Below are 20,956 nucleotides of genomic sequence, written 5' to 3' on the forward strand. Positions count from 1 at the left end.
AAAGTGATGCAACCATTGAGATACAATTTATCAAGCAGTGCAAGGCCACCTTGCGTGACCGTGAGTAGCTGCATAAATCCAGAGTAACTCAATGCAGTGTGAATACTTTTCCCCAGGGAAGCATTCAATAGGTGGTGCATGGTGTTCCACGCAAAACCCATGGATTTTGATGCATTCCCATATTTACCATAAGTGGTACTCCTGGGAATGCACTAACTTTACTACGCCTTTCGAGGTGAGGAGTAATGAGGTGAAATATGTTTATTCCTCCTAGTTTTTTACTCTTTCTATGTGTGCTGCATTGTGCAGCACACATAGAAAGAATAAAATGCCTCAGGGGATTGTTTTCGTCCAGGAAGGTGTCACCTTCCTGAACAAAAATAATTCTGCTAACAATGCAAGCCCCCTTGCACCATGGTACAAGAGTGCATGTGTTGGTCCTAGGCAGCACATTGTGTGCTAGCGCTGGGAAAAGACCGGAATGTGCCATACAATGTTAATTATGGTGTATTCCTGCCCTTTCCCTATCACGCAGTCCAGTGAGGTGACTTGCTGCACTGCATGACATAATGATAAGTATCCCCCAGAGTTTGTAAGTTAGTATCTACCCTCAGCATCCTAGATTTCCTATTGGGATATTAGGACCACATTTTTGTGGACGACACAATCTAGCCCCTTATCTTTGACAAAAAAATTAACATATAATTTAAACCACACTTGCACTTTCTGAGAAGAGAAGGAGTCTGTGGGTGAAAGGCATCACCAATATCATGTATTTCACTTCAGATGGTTAGGTTTCAGTGGTAAACCTCAGCTCCTGCCTTGGCCTCGGTGAGAGTAGTAGACAGAGAAGAGGGAAATAAATACATTACTGAATGCATACGTCTGCCCAGAATGTCATTAGATCAGTTACACACATACACACACTCCCACCACACTTGTTCTCCAAGACTGATATTTTTTTCATTAATCCAAGACCCGTTTTGTATTTCTATTTATCTCTGTTTGAATAGCAACAATCTTTCCCCAGCTGGTAAAATGTGCTGCTGCCAGTCAGAACAAACACAAGCTTATGAATGCCAGAGAACTATATAAATAAATATATATTGTGCCTGTGAGAGATTAGCCATTCATCTCCCCTTAAACAAGTCGAAGCTGCGCCTTGGGATGTCCCTTCAGAGCGCGATAGCAGCGCAGGCTTCGAGGGATGGCACTTTAATTTTGACTATCTTTTTTAATACATATTTTTGACAGTGCTCGTTCATCACAGTTCCCATCCGTCCAAACCCACAAAAAGCTAAACAAATCACATTTTGATGTTGTTGACGTAAAATTTCAAGAAACATCCGAATGATTTGCCAATTCGGGCTAAGGAGCCTGCTCCTTTGCGCTGTACGCTTGTCTCAACAGGCAAGCCATGCTCTCCCTTCAGTGCAAATGGGAGGAGAGAGTGACATGGGTAGTTTGTTCCAGAGTGTAGGAGCCGGCATGGCAAAACCTGGGTGTATTTATGTTTCTTTAATATAGTCCTAGACCACAGATCTTGCTTGAATTTGACTCTGTGTGGGATAAACGCAAGATGCATAATGAATGTTGGCAGTTTGCAGTGGAGGAGGTCACAAGGACCAGGGAGAGCGTCGCAGGTGGTCATCGCTGTAGTATGAAGTTCCTGTCAGGTGGATGGTCATTGCTGGAGATTCTCATTAGTGGTCACCACGGGGTATCAATGCTGTAGCACAAAGTGCAGATCTCGTGTTGCAGGTCTTCGCTGGCAGTCACTGTAGCATGAAGAGTCAGGTTCACTGGAGCTTCACCATAGTGGTCGGCATGGGCAGCAAGATCTTGGTGCAAATGGGTCCATTTGTGGAAGAGGCCAAAACTTCGGGATTTCTAATTTCTTCAAGGCGGATCTCAACTGATGTCACTCCAGGGGGTTCAGGACCAAAGGAGCACCACTTAGTGGATCAGGAAATCACTCAAGCAGGGGCCAGCAGGGTTCAGGAAGATCCAGATTCAGGTGCAGGCAGCAGGTCAGCTGGGCAGATGCAGGTTGGCGTCTGGAGCTTGTTCTGTCCCTAGAGCACAGAACAAGAGGTTCAGTCAGATGACCCTTGGAGTCACTTCCGCGTGGGATGAAGGTTGCTAGTTCAGTCTTCCTTCTCAGCAATCAAATTAGGCTTCAAGCAGCAGGACGTCCTTATTCTGTAGTATTCACACGTCCAGGAGTGTACTGAGGAGATGGGTCTCAGCGGCCAACATTTAATCTTGGTTCCAACTTTGAAGTAGAAGAGGTTTCTAGAGGTTTCAACCCCCAAATGTGTTTAGAATTTCCTTCCTCCTCAAAAGTGATGCTCTCAAGATGCCCTCCTTCTGGAAGCACCGAATCTGAATGAAGAATTGTTTTTACATTTCACACAAGAAAACACTGGTTGTTTACATTACGATAGCAAAGCCCAGAATTACAGTTCCTCATACTAAATGACACAAAGTTCTCGATATTCCTGTATCAAAGCTGTAACAGTTCTTTTCGTAGGTCATTGCAAGTTTCCAGAACAAGCCTCTATATCCAAAGATACATTTCTACTGAGGGGGAACTAGGAATTAGTTCCCACTAGGGCAGACCAGAACGTACTCCGACAACTCGCCACCTTACTTAAGTGCTGTTTTCTTCTGAATTCGCCAGAAGAATTTCTACCTGAGCCCCAGATGATAGTACCTCATCCAAATGTCTGAAGAAGGTGAGCAGGGACTTAAAGCATGCAATTAGACAGTGCAGTGTTGTAGGAGAGTAGGATCTGCTTCACATGGGTACCCCCACTTTTTGCTGGTGTTTCACTGTTTTCCAACCTTAGTCTGGCTGTGGCCCTGCTAATCAGGACCCCAGCCTAGCTGCTTCCTCTCTAAAATCGTTTCCATGTACATTAGGTACATTTCTAATTGAATTCTGGAGTGCCTTATAAGTCCCTAGTATATGGTATACTATGTACCTGGGGCATAGGTACCTCAGAGGCCTACAAGGGCTGAAGCATGTATTATGCCGCCCCTGGGAAGCACTCCAAAATGACACCACAGGTCTGCTACTGCAGCCTGGGTAAGGTGGTGCTTGCACCCCTTACAGTGGTATAGGCTACCTATATCACTACCATTGCACACACATATAAAATCTATAAGTCACTCCTATGGCAGGCCTTAACAATCCTGAAGGCAGAGTGCTTGGTTTTTATGTGAGAGGTTGCCCCTGCATGAGCAGAGCCCCTCTGCAGCGTTCGGAGTACCTCTTCTGATGCTGTTTGTGGTGCAGCCTGACCATATACTCTTAAGTGCATTAAAACCTCACGGCAAATGGTAACTTTGGGTTGGATGCATGGAAACATGTTGTGTTTGGTGTCAAATGCTTTGGAATACTACCCCCCCGCCAGTTCTGGCGACGGGGGTAGCATTCCACCCTTCTAGAGGGAAAGACATGTTCACACTGGTCTAACCCTGTAAAGACTTTCTACAGCCCTGGCATCACAAAATGGATGCCACTGCCACAGACACGGGTCTGGCCTCCTGCTGCTGACCGAAACTCCGGCAGGGGAGGCCTGGACAATTGGTTTCCTGTCCCAGGGAGGTGTAACCACCTCCCCAGACAGGCATAGGTGTATTGGGGCTGGGCGGGAGCACTCTCTGGTGCTTTGAAGTCCTGCACTGGGGGCACACTTGGTGGCCCTGTGCATAATCCAGTTCAAACTGGTTGTAGGGGCTACCTGCCCCTGCTCTGGTGTGAAACTGGACAAAGGAAATGGGTGTAACCACCCCTCTTTCCAAACCTCCCATAGGTGGGTCCCTAGAGTATGTCCAACCCCCGAACTTAGTATAAGTATGGGAACCCAGTCCTTGCTACTTTAGATTACCCTGGACGAACCTCTCCAACATATATCCTGGACCTTCAACAATCTACTTTAACTTGAAGACTGAAGAAATCTCTCTTGGGGTCAAGGAGTGACTCCCCTGCTTGGCAGGCACCAAAGAAGCAACTGTCTGGTCTGCAATTCTGAAGCTCCTGCCAGACGCCGAAGTCTCTGCATCCCCAGAGGTAGATTTCTAGACTTCCCCGAGGCTACCCTGAGTTCACAGCAAAGCTGAGGCCCGTGGCTATCGTGGGTGATGTGGAACCTTGACCCTGGGACACCGTGAACTATTGCAGCTCCATCATCTTCCTGGTCTTCCTTGAAGTTGTGCTTTGGGCTTCGAGTAGCCCCAGCCTTGAGCACCTTCTGCACTGAAGATTTTTGGCCTCCACTCCCCGAGTGACCCATGGGCCAGTTTCCAGTGCGACCGCTCGAGGCTCCTTTGCGATTGCTAGCCCATTGTCAAGTAGGTCCCCACGAAGGCAACTCCTCTTCTGATAGGGCTTTCCTGGTTGCTCCAGACGTGCCCCAACTTACCCTTGCTGGGTGAGTCCCCCAGACCTTGCTGGTCTGAACCGACGTCCTTTCTCTGATTCCAAGTGACTTGCCGTTGCCAAGGCTTGTTGGATCCAATCTGGTCGCCTACACCGCAGCACTCGACAGACTTTGTGGCACAGCTTGAATGAAGCTTCTGGTCATCATTGGCGCCTCCTGGACCTCGTGGCTGAAGAGTCAAGACACCTGTCAACTCACCTGAAGCACCCAACATCTGTGGGCATTGGTCTATCGTACCCTTGGTCACTGGTAAGTGACCCAGACTCTGTCCCCTGTGCTTTCAGGTTCCTTCCATCCAAGATCCAGGCTTGGATCGATTCGGACACTTCTGCTCTTCACGGCAGCAGCACTTCTTCGCCAGCTCCCAATGAAATCGACAACGCGACCCGACACCAAAAGACACCTATGAAACCGGCTTCCCTGGATGAGGTAACACGAGTATTCCGGTGCTCCCGTGGGTGCTAGCCCTAGAACTTCCTAAGTCCAAAATGGTTCATTCCTGACTCATTTCTAAGTGTCCCTAATCTTTAAATTTCCAACCGCGACATTGCCCATAGAAGCTAAAGGGAACCCGTGGCTGTGTTCACACACTGAACACGGCCCCCGTGGGTCCCCTGTGTCTCTACCTTGGGTGGTTCCTTGGGGTCCCAGCGATTCTACAGGCTCTAGGCCTTGTGTCTAGTTCAGTCGTGGTTCTTATACCACTTTATTGGTATATGGTTTGGTACGCCCCTAGGGCCCAAACGTGTATTTGTGCTAATACTGTTGAATACTGACTTGTAACTTAAGTACTTCGATCTCCAGTCTCATAAAGAGACTAGTGGGGTGTGTTTTATCTTAAATACATATATTTTAAATATATACCTGGTGTGGTTGTCCTTTCATTTGATCATTCAAGAGATTATAGACTGGTAAAACAAGCTGCTTTACATTCCTTCAAGACTTAGCCTGAAGGCTGCTCCCCACAGCTACCACTAGGATAGGTTTCAATAAAGGTTGTCTTTAACCTATCACCACAAGGGGTTGTTTGGACTGATACAAGGTGCCCACTAAAACTAGTGGACAGCATATATCAGGCCAACTTCTCACAAGTGTTAGATAACATGTGCAACCTTGATCTGTAGAAAGGACAGATTAGCTCTCTGAACAGAGAGAACCTCTTGGGTGTTTGGCTCCTCCATGTGGCAGTTCTTTTCAAAACCAAACATGAACAATAAGCGCAGCTGAAATGACACAACCTCATTAGATCGGGGTGCCATGTCAGAAGGCACTGCCCTCGAGCATGTTCCAGAACTTGCACCTGCTGCTAAAGAGAAACAACAATGAAGTAATCAGAGACAGCACAAACAGATTAGTCATTAAGGTCTGCAGATCATTTGAGCATGTTTCAGATGAACACCTGTTGCAGAAGGGAAACAGCAATCAAGTCCCCAGAGTCAACACATCAGTAAATCCTGGTAATGTAGGCATGTTCAGGAACTGGCATCTGCTGTCAAAGGAAAACAAAGAATGAGTCATCAGAGTCAGCACAACCAAATTAGTCACATAGTGAAGACCCTTGCTGGCATGAGTGTCAAAGCACACAAAACAATAACAATATAGACATTACAGTAATTCAACACATTTTGTTGTTTAAGCATTGGAACATTATTGGTACAAACATGCTGGCAAGATGGACTTTTAATACTTGTTTTAATACTTGCGGCAAGGATTCCATGACATCACTTTCCCCAAAAGTCCATCAATGAAAGAGAAAAAGACTCTCCCTGGCAGCAGTGAGCATGGAAGCGAGGTAATAGGAGGGGAGCATGAGTGGCAGTTGCGTGCTCCCAGAAATCTTCCTTGGGACCATAGCCTTTCCAGGCAACAAGATACCATGGGTGACCATGGTGCATTTTCATATCTTTGATAGCACTAACTTCACACTTCTAGTGTTTATTTATTAACACCGGTGGTGGTTGGGAGTGAGATTTGGACACAGCTGGTTATAGCAAAGACGTATGAAAAACAGGATGAATCTTTATGGACCAGTTGAGTTTCAGCTCAAAGGTAACTGGATAAATCTGAGAGCATACTTCAAGTGGCCCAATGAAACATGGGTGAAAACAATGATGGTATTTAAAGATTACGTTTTTGGTAGAGAGCCACCCTTTGTCTCTGGGTGAGTAAGTAGGACCAGGCTGTCGATGATGGTCAGTGACCTGTTTGTACTGAGTCTTGGTGTTCATCATATTGCGACACATTGTCTGTGCTAGATGCACTGTGTGTTTGAGGTGCAGGGCGAGAACTAGGAATGGAACTATGATGTAAAGGATGTAATAAAGGTAGATACCCAGGGTGAAATACGAAGGTCTGTATGATAGGACTTGTTGTAAGCAAACTCAGCTTCCTACAATAACTCCATCCATGAGGAATGGACCTGAGGGTGACGTAACAAAGGTATGTCTTCAACTCATGCTTAACCCACTTAGTTTTGCTGTCTGTTTCTGGATGAAAACTCATGGAAAGATGAGATTGGATTTTCAAGGCACGTTATAGACTTGGATAGCCCATGCAGATGGACAACATGATTCAGCACCAGAGTCACAGTGTCATGAGCAGAAGGAAGACATTTTCAGGCTTTAAAGTGTGCCACCTTGGAGAGTCTGTCGACTACTACCAGAATGGTAGTTCAAGCATGATCCTCAGGGAGAAAGAAATATCCTCCCTGATCTGGTTAGGAGTGGGTAAGAGTTATGAAAGCCCATTCTTCTTTGAGTAGTCGGATTTGGCTTGACTACAGATGTCACATTGCTGAACAAAGGCGAAACATCTTGTCTCCACCCTAGTCACCAAAAATTGCAATCTACTAAATTCAAGCTTCCGGTTCGACATGGGCGTCCAGCTAATGGAAGGTCATGACACCATTAAAGGACCTAGGATTGTAAGGTCTTAACGGGTACATAATTTTATTCTCCTGAGAGGGTAGCTCATTACAGATCTCAAGAGTTAAATCCTAAAAATTTCCATATATATTTTTTTTTTACAGGCATGTAGTTTTTGATCTGATCAAGGAATTACTCCAATAATCTAATCTTGGGCAATCATCAGTGGTGGTTGATTGATAAGCAGTAGTGGAATAAGGCGTCTGCTTTTTGGTAATTACTTCCAGGTCGACAGGTGATAATAAGTTCAAACACTGCAAAGAATAAGACCCTGCTTAATTGTATGGGTGACAGTGCTCAGACACACCTGAGAAACTAGTGTTTACGGTGGTTGGTAAAAAACTGTAACAGGAAATTTGGCCCCAAGTAAATAATGTTCCTATTCCTTGTAAGCCTGTTGAATAGCCAGCAATTCTTTTTCAGCTATGGTGTAGTTTGTTGCAGCTGGTAACAATTTCTTGGACAGATAAGTGACAGGTAGTTTGTTGCAGCTGGTAACAATTTCTTGGACAGATAAGTGACAGGATGTATTTCCAAAAGGGAGGTGCACCGAACGTAAAACACAAGAGTCCAGATTGTTTCTTTTCTTTTTTGAGTTGTATTTCATAGATGTACACAACAACAGCCAACGCGTTTCGTTCCTAAATAGATAGATAATGGAACTTCTTCAGGGCGGTTTGTTGAAATATACCGAGTTCAAGTAAGTTGTTTCCCCAAATACGGGCACTTTTATGTTTTCAGACTGCCAGTGTTATTGCACAATCAGTTAAACCGTCATCCCCAAATATGGGCTTGTTTTGTTTCCAGACCGCCTTAATAAGCCGTTTCCATCCTCGTAACCGATTCCATCTGCCTTGGTGTATCGCCAGAAGCTTCTGGGGAAGACGGTTTAACTGATTGTGCAATAACACTGGCAGTCTGAAAACATAAAAGTGCCCGTATTTGGGGAAACAACTTATTTGAACTCGGTATATTTCAACAAACCGCCCTGAAGAAGTTCCATTATCTATCTATTTAGGAACTAAACGCGTTGGCTGTTGTTGTGTACATCTATGAAATAAAACTCAAAAAAGAAAAGAAACAATCTGAACTCTTGGGTTTTACGTTCGGTGCACCTCCCTTTTGAGAATAAGTTGTTCGGATCTGTTTACAGAGGCACCCTTAGGTGACGGTTGCTGGAGATTTTAGCGCACAAACGATTTGATAAGGCGGCATTTGAACAAAGTGAAGTGCAATCGATTATGTCCGTCACCTGGTAGCTGTTTATTGTTTAAGTGACAGGATGTAATTGGCCATTCTCAGAATCTTCTCTGAGAAAGAATTGCTCCAATGGCTCCATTAGAAACATCTGCCTCAACAAGCATGGACTTTAAATACTTGTTTTAATACTTGGGGTAAGAAGTTTGTGACACTTTCTTGCCCTTGCCCCAGCTTGTTTGGGTGCACAAAAGGCTAGTGTGAAACCCTTTGTGAGTGTGCTAAGGCAGAGCCTTTGTAATGTGTAGATAACAGTTCCTCCTCCTGTCGAGTAAGAGATGGCCCATCCTGCCAACCCCTATTCCCCCTTTGACTCACTGTCTGGGAGTAATACGCGAAGACCAACTTCCAGCTACACCTAGTCATGTGACCCTTGATTCAGGCTGTAAGCACCAAATGTTTAGGACAAGAAAAGGCCAACTTTCTAAAAGTAGCATCTTCAGAATTGTGACTTAAAATAAAACTTTACTATTAAAGAGAGTTTTAATTTTCTCTGCTCCGCCTCAGCTGAAAAAGAGCTGCGGCGGAGGAGAGAAAAGGCAGGCCTAGCTTTACCAGATCTCCAGCTGTATGCCTGGGCTTTCCAACTTTCACATTCACATATGCTGTTGAGAATGCCTGTGAACACTGGTGCGGGGGGGGGGATGTTTTTGGCTATGCTTAGAGGTGCCACATTTTCAGAGGAGGGTTTCCTGTTCAAATTCGGGGATCCGAAGTTTTAAAAAAAAGTCAAGCTGAAGGTTCTTCAGGGCCTGGCTAAAACCTGGGCCAAATTGAGGGGCTCAGTGGTGCTTGGTTATTTTTCCAGCTTGGCTCCCCTCTGGGATTCCCCGGGGGCTCCAGAGTGTTTAAAGGACAGGTTGGCAATACCTTTGAGGGAAGCTGGGTTAGCGGTTTAGGGGGACCTGCTCCCTGGAGGCACCCTTGTTTCATGGGAACAACTTGAGGGCAAGGTTGGAGTAGGTCTTTCCAGATTTAAATATCTTCAACTGGTAAGCTGGGTACAATCCCACCCACAACTAAATTGTAAGAATGCTGCGGGTTGTGGTAGCTTCTTAGAACACCAGCTTGTGACCAAGCCCCCAGGGAAGAAGAAAGTCTCTTTTTGGTATCAAGCCATGCTTGAAGATGTGGACAGCGAATTCAATCTTGCTGAGGAATTGTAGGGTGGCTCCTTACCTACACAGGATTGTGCTCAATTGTGGCAGAATTCTTGTAAGACCTTACATGAAGTAGTGAAACCAGCCTGGTTAAAAAGGAACCACCTGTTTACCATCCACAGGGCCTATTTCTCTCCTCACAAACTGTCGAAAATTAATAAAGGGCCACCGGTGAGTTGCAGGAAATGTGGGCAGGTTTCTGGCTCTGACATCCACATGTTCAAGGAATGTCCAGCCTTGGCTTCCTTTTGGGAAGGTGTTGGAAACTTTTTGACAAGCACCTTGGGATGTCCTATTAACATCGATTTACCCTTAATTATATTCGGCTCTGCGGATAAAGTTATCGGTCCTGCTGGTGCTCTGCTTTTCTATACTATCCTCCTAGCTAGGAGGCAAATCTGTATAAGATGGACAGAATCAACCCCCCCCCTCTTTCCTAGACTGGCAGACTTCAGTTTTGGTGGTCTCTAAGTTGGATCTTGCCAGATCAGGCAGTAAAAAGAGAACCTTCTGCAACTCAGATAGGGCTCAGAGATGACGGGCTGAGTGCTTTTTTTTTTTTCTCCCTGAGACCTATGATTATGCCACTAATACTCTTCGGGCTAGGTCGGGTATTGCCAGTTTCTCTGGTAGTTCTACGACAAGAGTCATCTAGCTCTTGGAGCTTAGCAGAAGAGGTATCTCATTTGGTTTCTTCATTCAGCCCCAAGTTGGTCTGGTACCAGTAGGCGGGTCTCCATCTCCAATGGCCTATGTTGTTCAGCTTGCTGAGAGTGGGTACAGACATCTAGGGTGTGATTTGAAGTGAGGTTGGTGGCGAATGAGGATTAAAAAAAAATTAAAAAAGAGAGTTTTAATTTAAATTCTTTACAGACCAAACTCAACTTTCCTACTTGCTCCCAAATGCAAGTTATCGCTTCTTTAATGTAATACGTTAACCCAATGTTATCCTATGAGAGAGGTAGGCCTTGCAGTAATTAAAAACAGATTTAAGAGTGTTTCACTTCCAGGACATATATAAGTTAAAAGTACATATCCAACTTTTAAAAAACACCGTGTCCTGCCCTATGGGCTGTTAAGGGCCTAACCTAGGGGTAGCTTATATGCAATAAAAATGAATGTTTGGGCCAGGTTGAAAGAGCAGTTTGAAACTGCACACACAGGCTGCAATGGCAGGCCTGAGGCATGTATAAAGGGCTACTGTCGTTAGAGGCACAATTAGTTCGGCAGGCTCACTAGTAGCATTTAATTTACAGGCCCTAGGTACCACTTTACTAGGGACTTACAACTACATTAAATGTGCCAAATGGGGGATAAGCCAATTTCACTATGTTTAATTGAGAGAGAACAAGCACTTTAGCAGTGGTTGGCAGTGGTAAAGTGTGCAGAGTCCTAATGCTAACAAAAAAGAATTCAGCAAAAACAGAAGGAGAAAGGCATAATGTTTGGGAGAAGACCACCCTAAGGCTGACAGGCCTAACAGTCATGTTAATTTTTTCTGCAGAGTGTAGGAAGGGTATGGGGAGTCACTTTTATAGCATGGGTGCCATGATTCCCCTACATTGATGCAGAGTAGATAGCTCATATTTCTGGTAACAGGGAAACGTCTCTTAGAAAATCAAGTGTTTGATCTTGAAGTCATGTTATTGTTTTGTTGGCAACCAATACTGAGTTTTCTTAGCCATGGTGATATCATCAGTCTTTACACTGAAGCAGCAGAATAGCATTTGGCTCATTTCAGTTTGTTGAATGTTTTGACATGCAGCCCTTTGTTGAAAATACTGCAATAATTCAGCTAGAATATCATGATGACTGCAGGGATCTGCAATGTTCTGTGGTTGGTTCCCAGGAAAGGAAATACACACACGAGAATCTAATGCAAGATGCCAACTTTCAAACCATATTCACTTTCACCAAGACATTCAGGTCAGACTTTCAGATGTTTAGAATCTACATAGGTCCTTTAGTATCCTCGCTCTCAAACCCAAACAATACCCCTCAGCAGCAAACTACCATCTAAGAACACAAACATTACCTCGTACCCTTGTCGACCAGATCTCTGCCTCTTGTGCTAACCAATGGTAACCCAACCACAGTGAATGACAGAGGGAGTGAGCCAATTCATTTTCCAAACTTAATTTTTTAATATCATAGAGGGTACTGACAAGAGGAGAAAGGTAGACTTAATATCACTCTTCACCATTTTCACACTTACTACTCAACACGAGAAACTGCCTTGCCAACATTTCCTTTACCATGCAATGTCTTGACACCACAGTCTTTACCATTGATGCCCACCCCTGCAGGTGCCCTGCCACCACCTTAGCTCGTAATAATGGCCTTTGCCCATCCTCAGCGGCCCATGGACAGGCCTTGCGCCCACCCTACATGCTTGTCCTACCCTCTCCCAGTTGGCGGTCTTTGGCCGTGCACATTGGGGTGGGTTGGATGCAGGGATTGGCCGTAAACCCCTGCTGACTCCACAGCCTACTATATGTAACAATATAAAGTGTGTCGTTTTAAGTAGGCGCATTTTCTGGCTTTGACAAAACAAGTAATCAATATCTATAATGAAATGTGTATTTCATAAATTCACACATTGCAATGTTTAACAAAAATAATTGCCATAAAATATTTTAAATAAAACCTCTTTGGAAAGAAAACCTTAACACATCTTTGAGTTTTTCTTTTAACATTTCAAGGCACAAAGTGCAACCATAGAATTAACCATTAGAGGTCCCAGAACACCAGCTGAAGAGTATACTGCTTCAGATTGGAGTGCTTTTTGAAAAATACAATAAGCTCTCCCGTGGTCATGGATTCCATGACCCAGGAAGTTTACTGTTTTTTGTTAGTATGTTGCTGGGGGGCTGTTTCATGCTCTGCAGCCCTCCACAACATTAAAAAATGTTTGGTGATGCCCCTGCTTTTTCTGGGGGCACCACCAGCAAGTCAAATATAATATTCCTAAATGCCCCAGGGTATTATGGGATGCTCCTTGATAGGAGCTCTGAGTGCTATTACAATTATTTTCCTTTTTTAAATTTCTGTGGGCATTTCTGTCCCACCCGGGACTCCAACATATGTTATTTTCGTTGGTGACTGCAGGGGGAGGTGCAAGGGGAGCCCCAGGACCCCCCCCAACCCACTGGTTCCTTGTAAGTGCCCCATTTAACAGGGCCATGTAAGAGCCAGAAATTTTCTTTCTGAGGCACCCCAGTGTCCATCCAGGGCACTTCACTGTATTTTTACCATTGGCGACTGCCATGGAAGCCCCATGGTCCCCCAGCCCTGTCAGCTCCCTGCATGCACCCAGCCTGGGTACAGTGGGAGCCAGCATTTTTCCCACCTCGGCAGGAGCAATTTTGTGTTTTTCTTTGCCCCTGCATTGTTTCCACCCAGCAGGACCAATTTTGTGTTTTTTTTCAGCCTGTAAGAGCACCAAGAAGCTTTTATGCTCCCATGTGCACTCTTGCGGGCAGGGAAACAATGATGTTCTAGGAGGTTGGGGCCCCCGGGACACCGTAACTGAGCCAACCCTGGGGAATAGGTTCCCAAGGGCAATAGAATGGCTCGAGAAGGGGGGAGCATGCCCCCTTCCTCTCACTTTGTTAATTGGCCTAGGGGATGGGGTACCCAGGGCCTCTTGAAAGCTTGAGGAAGGGGTGGTCACATGCCCCTACTTATTTTGGAATATGGCCCAGGGCATGACATCTCCAGGGCCTCTGATAGGCTCAGGGAGAGGGGCCACTCCCATACTAAATACTTTTTGCCAGCCCCCCGAGTCGTCCGACGCCTGACCCACCGTGGGTTAATTGTTTTTTTGCTGTGGATCCTCTTGAAAAATTGAGGCAAAATGTTATCAAGTTATGTAATTTGAGATGTCATCAGTGATGTCATCAATGATTTCCTAGAGCAAGTCATGAGTGATGTAAAATGTGAGGTCATAAGCAGGGAATGGTGGAGGTACAAGTTATAGCCAGCCCTGATACTATAACTGGTGAATTTCTGTGTTTTTGTTGTTGTCAAAACGTTAATATTGTCTGACATATTCACCTAACTATAACATTCCTTTAACCTGTTTTTAGTTAATATATCTGTATATATATGGGGGTTTCACTTATCTTATCTTTCTTAGCATGCATGGGGAAGGCATGCATGGTGAAATCACCTGCGTGGTAAAAGGCTGCTTGGAAAAGGCATGCATGGTAAAGGCATGTGTTGTATTGAATAGTTGTGACCTAATAAGTTCCTTCGAAAATGGACCTGACATCCTGCCTTTCTTTGTCTGCCTTTTACAGTGTCTTCATGCCCTTTTATTGTTTTCAGGTTTTCCCTCTCGGTGGAAAACATTGTACAGAGGAATTCAGGATAAGCTATCCTGAATATTTTGGTAAAACTGTAACTGATCATCTACGCTCCTACATCTGGGTAGCAATACAGCAATTATTTTATCACTTTTACCCTAACTTTCCCCAGAAATCCTCTCCCTGCTTCCAGCATCCATAACCTCCCATGCTTCTCAGAATTACAATGCACCAGTGTGTGTTTTCTATCACATTGAGGAAGGCATACCAATATTTAGACATGGTGTAGAAACACTCCTTTTTAAAAGTTCCAGCAAGCACCACCATTAGTGTCCCCGCCACTTCCTGGGTGTGGCACCCTGGAAAGGAGGAATAATGCAAGGGTAGGCCCAAAGTTATGAATACCAATAGCTACTGTGTAGTCAGAGTCATCTACTGAAGCCTTAGTTTATCGTCATAATAATGACCTGCTTTCACTAGGTTTAGGCTCCTCTGCGCCTGAAACATCTCATTATAGTGCAGCCAGCCATCCCCAAAGCTGATTTCACCTGTTCTAATGAGGACTAAATGGTTAAATTATGCAACAGTACTCTCTCTGAAGGTCTCACAGTACATGTTGGCAAATAAAGTGAAAAATGTCCATAGTCTTTGGGCTAGGGGCCTCTCTTCCTCATTGTTTCTCACCTTGCAATGCATTTTATATAAGAGCTCAAATAACTCTACATTCCCTCCACCCCATATCTTCTCTTTTCTGTTCTGCAGCAGATGTGCCACTAACGGGGTTGCTAAAGTAGAGACAGGGTTAACCTGTATACCCTTGAGGGCTTGGGTGATATACTGTATCAAGTAAAAGTGCCTACAAGGGATATTATTTAAAAAACAATTTCATTTCTTTTAGGCAATATTTATAAATGCCCTCAAATTAGCATCCTAGTGAGTGAATTTGGACTAAAATATAATAGGTTGATTTAATAATGAATTAATCTTTAGAACAGAAGAAACGAAGTAGGGTGTATTTCTTTTTTTGTATAAGTTTATCTTTTTTAGTAAATTGAAGGGTACAAAAATATCTCATAAATACATAGGTGATAGAGACTGAAGATTATACACTAGCTGGTCATCATCACCAATGTAGTACAACCCATTACAAATGTAATCCTGATGAAAACAGCCTATACATTGGACATTGTTTTCATAAACATATAGGTTCAGTAGTAGATTAGAAAAATAGGTTGGCGTGTCGACATTTCGGTCTTTTACGTGATTCATCTATAAGACCATCTTCAGGACATTGCAATTACTGTGAAAAATACAGACCCTTTGGTAAGATTTCAGTCTGTAGTCTTTTTGATGGTTGTTGGCAGGGTCAATTCAACTCAATTTGTCCAAAGTATATTCTTGACAGCATGTTGTGAAAACAATATCTGTATCGAGTAATAATAAAATATATTTATTCTTTTAAACGCCATCCTCGATCGACGTGTCTACTTGGTGTATCGTCCCTTGTAGGCACTAACGGGGTTGCAGCACCCACATAAGGCAATTTAGTTTCCTTCCTCATCCCTATATCCAAAGTACCTTTGGCCACACTCCAGCTCGCCACTTTATCCTGACCCTTCTTTGATCCTTGTATTCCAAACGCACCCTCCGTCTTCATCTCACAGTGGCCCAAGTGGACTCTGGTGCCACAGACCCCATGCCTCTTCTCCTCCCTTAATCCCCATCCTCCCAGTCATATGCTTCTCTTTCTTATTCACATCTACCTTCTGGATCTCTTCTAAGTATCTGCACCCTTAATAAATTCCTCTCCCTCCCAAATCTGGCTTATCTGACCTTATCCTCAGTCTCGCCATCACGGATACGTCCCCAAAACTTTCTTCATACTAATGTTCCACCAGCCCCTTGTTGTACCATGTGCATCCAAATATGGTTCTTGTCTTTTGCTTCATCTTTTTGAATGCTGTTCCTCAACAATAGCTCTTGCTTACCCCTAGACAGATGGCCGCTCATGTGCCTTCCTTGCGTATGCTCAGTGCCTTGTTTCCACAGTGCACACTGGTCTTTTCCAATTCTGCTGCGCCAGGTGCTAATCCCTATCTTGTTGGAGGTTGACGGTTCATCCCTCCCATCACTAGTCGAAAACCCTTCATCCCAGTCGCCCCTCTGGCTGTCTCCTCCTAAAACCAGTTTTGCCCTCCACTGCTTCAACATAATCCCCCTCTACATGGCAGCTCCTATGATGTCACCTGCCCGTCATTACCATCTTAGATATACAACCCCTTTCCTTATCGTCGTGTGCGTGTGCTTTTCCTTTTGGCCCATGCTATTGGCCTTTGTGTGCGTCTTTTTATAAAAGACAGCACACAATTGGCCAAAGGCGGACGCATTGCTCCGCCCATGACCTATTGGTGTCTATTACGCGCACCGCTGCCATGTGGTTTCAATTATCGTGCCCAGACACAGGCGCGATAATTGAAACCACATGGCTCGCTGTGGCACGCACGCGCGCACCACTTGCGGGCTCACCGCCTGCTCCCCCTCTCGCAAATAACTTTCGCGGCCACGGGGCCGCACTTGTTCTCAATGTAACACTGACATATATTTCCCAGCATGCAATGTCCTGCGAAATCAAAAGACTGAATTAGCAGATGGTGCCACAGATGACATGGTGCTATCCAGCAACTATAATGTATCCCGGAGATCTTTTCTGCCAGTGACAGCCTCTTTATCATGTCAGTCTCTTTCAGTGACACTGACTGAACAGTGCTAGTCTCTGGTCTGACAATCCTTGAGAGGATGGGCGAGGGGAGCAAGGAGACAGTGCCTCTTTGGAGTAAGTGTGACGATAAGAGCACCCTCCCCCGCCGTCCCGGGTTTAGAGCAGTACTCGTAAACTCTTATATGTTTATCCTCTTGGAAATTCCACAAAGAGTGACGTGGGGATATTACCCCGTGTGATAAAGGTAATAAATACCCGAAAAGGGGCATAGACCAAATCATAGGGACCAACACCCTGATGAATGCCAGAGTGACCCGGTTGGGCACAGAAAGAACTGGCAGAAACATGTTGGTTTTAGCAGGGGGATTATAGGGTCGTTACCTGCCCTGGATACCCCATGTTGTTTATTTTAATCATCCTGCCAGAGGTTGACGTGAATAAAGTCTAAGGGTCAACCCCGAGACAGTTTTAGATTCTTTTCTGTATTTCTTTTGGTCCCTTTCTTGTGGGCGACTAATTGTCTCCTTTTTTCAGTTTCACACTTGTGTGTTTATTCTATTTGTTTTCTCCTTGTACTGTATCCTCACCACTTTCCTTCATCATTTATTCAAAAAATTTGCGCTCCACCTAAAGTGTTGGTCTGCACCTAGGTGTTTGATGCGGCCCTATGATGAAGCATGACACTTTCGGGTGTGTGAGGGCAGTATTAAAAATCTATTGATTTTCCCATTGTAAGTAATCTTTTGTATCTTACCCGTTCGCTTTATTTGGGTCTCTGTCTTGTGAGATTAAGTATATTTCGAGGGAATCAGAGGTATCCGTATCCCTCGTCTCTTTTGTAATGTGTGGTTATGAACAGTGCTAGTCTCTGGCCTGACTATCCTTGAGAATGTGCGTGTCTAAAAAGCCTGTTTCATCAGCAGGTATGTCCTTGCAATGCCCGCCTGACTAGTCAGTCCATACAATTGCCTTGGCAGGGTAACATATACTGTCATATCTGCGCCTGTCAGTATGCAGTGTTAACAACTGTCTCTCTGCAGTGCCCCCTCCGTGCCTCCCGCCCGCTCAGCACACTCACGCTCTGCGCTGCTCACCGCTGGTGCAGTCAGTGATCTTGCTATTGCGCTCCCTCCTACAGCTCTTCCTCGCTGTAGCTTACAGTCAGCTGACAGTGCCCTGGCAATGCTCGACTTACGGCAACGATCTAAGTGCGGCAAAGCTAAAGAAGCTGCTGAGAGGCAGGCATCAAGATAGAAGAAGGACCACGATTGTAGAGCGGCATATGGACAATTTAATAAAGAAAAACCTGGTATCATGAAACGGTTACAGTATCGACATTTTTATTGGATTTATTTGCGTTAAACTAAAAGTACTTGATGGCTCTGAAAAAAAGAACGAACTAATTAATTCAATAAGGGTAACAAAAAGGCAGTCGTTATTAAATTTGTAAACACCTTAGTATGTGTTACGGTATACCGTTGAAGTGAAATCTACTGTAATAACTAGGATGCGCGTGTCTTATATGTTCACTTTTCTTTACACACTGGTGGTCTTTCGCTAACAATCTCTGTCTTGCCAGGATCAAACATGGAGGCCAGGTGGAAGCATGTCCGGGTAACATGTTGACGTAGTTTACAGAGTGGCGACTGCTCAGTAGCCACGATTGGCTCATCGCTATGTCTGCCAGGTGCCGTTGCCCCGCCCTTTCCTCGCTTCGCACACCTCTCACTGACCCGGCGTGACTAGGCAGTCAGTGAAATCGCTAAAGCCACTGCCGGGAAATAGAGCCTGTACGGCCGGTTGCAACAGAAAATAGGACGTCGACTACGCCGTGACCGTCATGGTGGGGGTGAAGGCGATCGACAAGGATGCTGAGTTCCAGCCAGAGCTGAGCGCAGCCGGGACACGCCTTAGTGTGGGTAAGTTCACCATGCAAGGGTAAGGAACGTCATAGAGCTAGCCATCCGCTATACCCTCTCCTTGTAGATGGCAGTAATACCAGTTAATTCTGTAAACAAATAACCTCACTTCAGCCTTTCCTACGTGATGTAATGGTACAGCTAAGCATAGCGTCCCTCCTTTGAAATAAATTATTTATTTAATAAAAAAACACCTCAAAGACCCTTGGATGCATTCTAAATCACAACCTAATGCATACATTATTTCACGCTTCACAACTTTATTCGCAAACAACATAACTAAAAAATAAGCATTTGCAATGCAATAGGTCTCGCATTTGCGAGAGTTTAAGCTATTGGCATTGTAAATAAAAATGCCTTTTATTTATGTTTTTAAAATCAAAACATAAATAAAAGGCAATATCATTTACAATGGCAATAGCTCAAACTTGCATAAATGCGAGACCTATTGCATTGCAAATGCTTGTTTAGTTTGCCAGAAACAGTTCACCTATTTTATGTTAAAAGGCAACAGTCCTGAAAGGTTAATTTCGACATTTGAGATGCCTCAGCTGAAGTGGAGGGAAGAGAGTCTCCTGTGCTGTGAAGGCGAGGGATCGAAAGATAGCTGAACAAGAAATAGACCTTCTTGCTAGGGTGTCTGCTGCCTGAAAGAAATATAAATGTGCGCATTTAGTTCACCTGCAAATGTAAAGGCTGCTTGGTATTTGCTTTAATTGAGAGAGTTACTTGCAGAGTATTCTTTTTGGTAGGTATTGCAAGGAGACCTGAATATCTATGAAGTGCGTGCTTTTAATCGACAGATATAAAGAGATGTTTGCACCAGGTGCAGTCTGCACATTGCTCATAAATATATTTTCAAAGCACTTTTTTATCTTCAACCTAAATCTGTTGTTGCTCTTTGTAGCAGCCTATCTTATACCTTGTGTAATGCCAGTTTAAAATAATGACATACATATTCAACGTGCTTCCTGTCACAGGCTGGGACCTCATAACAATGAAAACATAGAAGTCAATATTCCCCACTGCACCAACCAGAATTCAATGCTGAGGCTCTCTGGTTATACATATTGATATCTGCAGAGTTTGCATTAACCAATAGAAATTTTACAACGCAAAAAAGTGCATATCTAACTGATTAGCTGAACTTACAATTATTTTTCATCTAAGGTGTGTGTTATTTTCCATGCAGTTACGTGAAGGTGAAAGAGCAACAAAATAGTTACAGAATATTTTGCTCTTTTTAGCCTTGCCTTTGATCCTGCCCCTAACGCTCCCTGACTCCACCCTCATTGGACTCAGGATCACAGTTCCTGTACTTTTTTTAATGCACTTCAACCACTGTTCTCATGCACTTCTGCCAATTCCCGCCCTTCCATGCAACTTGGCCTTGGCGCCCCATCATCCTCTCCTCAGTGTCTAAGCTCTCTTGTCGAACTTCAGTCCTTTGTATCATGCTTACCAACCTTCTTTGGCCGGTGCCCTCCCCGTATCCTCGGCTCGTCCTCTGACCAGCCGACATGTTGTTGCTGTTGCCGTCATGCAGTGTGCTGGTGGCACGCGCCCTAGCCTTTCCACCCCTTATTCTGGAGTGGCCAATAGACCATCCTCACATCGCAGGCCGGAGTATGAAAGGCCTTGCCACTGCTTCAGCGTCATGCATCGTGACTGGGTCAGAGGGGGTGCCTGGGTCCTCAGGCCCTTGCTCTGTTTAATTCTAGGACAGACCCTTCTTGCCTATTTGCCACCTCTTCCATCTCTGGCACAGTACTTGTTTTTCCCATGACCTCCCAAGGTACGTGTTTCCAGCTGTTTTGCGTCCTGCACCAAGTATACTGCCCTTCTCAGTCGTCCGACCGCCCAATTGTCATTCTGCAAATAATAATGAATGGGCCTCATTTATGGTTTGGTCAGCCTACCGCTCACCTAAAGCTGCAGAAGTCTATTGGCTAGAAAAATCAGCCCAGGTATGTGGGGCTGCTTTAACCAAAGACGTAAAAAAACATCCCACTAGCAATCCTCTGCCACAGGCCCCTTGGGCACCGGCCAATTGCCCGCCTTGCCAATTCAACTATGGTGGGTACTTGATGGGCTGCTTTCACTGTCCTGCCAGTATCTACAAACTGAGAAAGTAGCCCTGCAACGTCTGGGCCTGCACCACAAGGCCGGGCCCTGCCGCACTGTCCAGAGCTCAACTTTTGCCTCACACCAGCCCTGCTTGA

The sequence above is a fragment of the Triturus cristatus genome, chromosome 3_1, assembly GCF_964204655.1.
Source record: "Triturus cristatus chromosome 3_1, aTriCri1.1, whole genome shotgun sequence".
NCBI lineage: Eukaryota > Metazoa > Chordata > Amphibia > Caudata > Salamandridae > Triturus > Triturus cristatus.